Source organism: Arachis ipaensis, chromosome B03 (genome assembly GCF_000816755.2).
Source record: "Arachis ipaensis cultivar K30076 chromosome B03, Araip1.1, whole genome shotgun sequence".
Classification (NCBI taxonomy): domain Eukaryota; kingdom Viridiplantae; phylum Streptophyta; class Magnoliopsida; order Fabales; family Fabaceae; genus Arachis; species Arachis ipaensis.
Window position 1 is genome coordinate 15,571,664 of NC_029787.2, and position 2,637 is coordinate 15,574,300.

At 26.3% G+C, this 2,637-nt stretch overlaps 1 long non-coding RNA gene across 2 annotated transcripts; it reads left to right on the forward strand.

Moving 5' to 3' along the window:
• Window positions 1,888–2,602, forward strand: LOC107634218. 2 transcript variants are annotated; one of them, XR_001618794.2, is made up of 3 exons: window positions 1,888–2,073; window positions 2,209–2,309; window positions 2,511–2,602. It is a non-coding gene; the product is annotated as an uncharacterized LOC107634218 (long non-coding RNA). The 2 variants fall into 2 exon arrangements; XR_001618795.2 differs by having other exon boundaries at window positions 2,514–2,602.

Here is a 2,637-nt window from a genome sequence, read left to right on the forward strand (position 1 = left end):
ATATGATAAATTTCATAATCAAAAATATTTTTTAAAAACAAGCTGAATGACAGAAGTTTATAAAGATCGATCCAATTAATGAATAAAAAGAAATATTTAAGACAGAGATCAAGAAAAGAAAAGTAATAATAAAATTTAAATGGTGGATGATTAATTTATGATATATAGTAATATAGGTAAGAGTAATAGAGTGTACAGCAGAACAAGAAAATAACTTGCGAGCTGTATGTCTATATTATTGTTTAACAAATACAAGTAGGTTTATGCATGATAACTTGATAATCAAAGACATCATAGAAGTCTGTATAAAAATCTCGAATTTGGACCTAGTAAAGAGACAAAGTTATTAGTAACGTAATAAAGTGAAGGATTAATCACCATTAATTATATATTATTTGATAAAATGTGTGTTTTATTATATTAATTTAAAAATAATTAACTCATCATTTTATCAATTTTTTTATTTTAGAGGATTTTCATCCAAAAATTTCATTGGTCGCCGAAAAATTTACTTTTTGTCTCCGTTTGTTAAAAATTAATTACTTTTTATTGGCAAATAAAATCGCAAACGAAAAAATTAAGGCAAAGAAAGAAAAAATTAAAATAAAAAATATTGATTAATTGTTGTATGGAAAATATTGGTTTCAATTTTTTATTTTATTTTTCTATATGGATTTTAACTCTTGACATAGATATGTTGGGAGTAAAAAATTAATTCCCAACAGCTTTTAATTAGCAGGTTAAACGCAAAATCTGTTGCATATATATAATGCCCTTAATTATTAACCCTAATAAAATATGACATATAAACAATCTAAGTAACTACTACTTAGTGTTAGATTTTATGGTTCTAGTATTAAAACAAATTAAGAAAATTACTAGGGTAGAATATAAGGTGAATTCTACCCGACCCCTTCTAAAATAACATGTAAGTTACCCTTCATGATGTGTCATATTTTAATTGGTCATTACTTAACTATAGTTGGATTATTTTGTAATTTATTATTTGAGATGGGTAATTATATAATTTCTTAAAATATTAAAATTCTACCCCATTAATTGAAGCACGTTCTCACGCAATCTCTTTCTACAGTGCATCATTCCTTAACGAGTCGTTGAATTTCCATGGCTTGTAACTTCTTCGTTCTTCCCAGTATAGTCAGCACCCGACTTCCAGTATAGTCAGCACCAACTTCATTGCTATCTCATGTCCTCTCACTCAATCTCTTTTTTTTTTTTTTTTACCATGGATCATTCCTTACCAATATAATTAATGGTTAGTTTGGTTATTAAATTTTTTTCATTAAAAATAATATATGGAATATATATTCATATGTAAAATATAATATAATATAATAAAATAAATCTATTAAGAGTACTTAAAAGTATAATTAAAATCAGGAATATACAAATATAATAATAAAATTTGTACTCTAAACAAGTAAACATATCTTTTATCATACATAAATTATTTAAAAAAAATATAAATTGTTGAATATAAATACTCCTATAATATATGTGGTTGAAATTATCAGGTGTCTCATAATAAACTAAAAAAATTATTTCTAAAATTTGAAAACAAATTTTAAATTATACATACATTAGATCAAAAAGTAGTATTAGTATCCTATAGATTTATAAAGAATTTCAAAAACATTTCATGAACATAGAAAATAATTATTGTATATTTGTATATATTTATACATATTAACTTATATATTTTTTAATAAAATAATTAATAAATTAAATAATCAAATCTGTCATAAATTCTTTTAATAATACATATTCTTTTAATATATATAATAAAATCAGAAAAAAAAAGAGTTGGAGGAGATATTAGGGAATAGTTGAGACACATGGACTACATTATCTATCAAAGTATGGAAAGAGAGCAGAAACCTTGAATCTCTCTGTGTGGAATAAAAGGGTGGATAGCTTTATTAGAGAGAGAGAGAGAGAGAGAGAGAGAGAGAGAGAGATGGACACTTTGTCTAGTTAAGATAGCACCTTTCTACCTTCCTCTCAATCCTCAAATCACCACGCTTCTTTATTTTCTTTCCCATTCACAAAATGGTACGGACACCTTCCCTTCTCAACTGCTTCTTCCTTTTTCATCAATCACAAGATGAATCACATATATAAAATTCAACCTTCTCTCTTCTTATCTACTACTTTTTCAATTCTTTAATATGTTAGATTGGTTTTCAGGATCTGCAAGTACCACAAGAAGTGATGAGATCCAAGAACACAACTACTAATATTCTAATCATACACTACTTGTAGTGTTGCCAAATCGAAACCAAGCTAAGGTGTGTGCACAGATCAAGACACATATAAAATACAGTTATCTTTGTATAAAATTAATAGCTAAAAATTGATAAATAATTTGATCAGTTTAATTAAATTACATATAAATTTACACTCGCAAATAAACAAGCAAGAAAAAAGATTTTTTTATTAATATCTTTTTTTTTTCCATCATGATTGTTGTTATTGTCATCATGTCACAGCAGGTTCTGTTTCTCTGTCTGGCTTTCCGTACAGAAGAAGAAGAATCACAGAGAACAGAAAAAGATGGCAACGTACTTTCATGGCGGCAACAGTGGCAGTTCGGATATTCATCATCATCAATCTTCC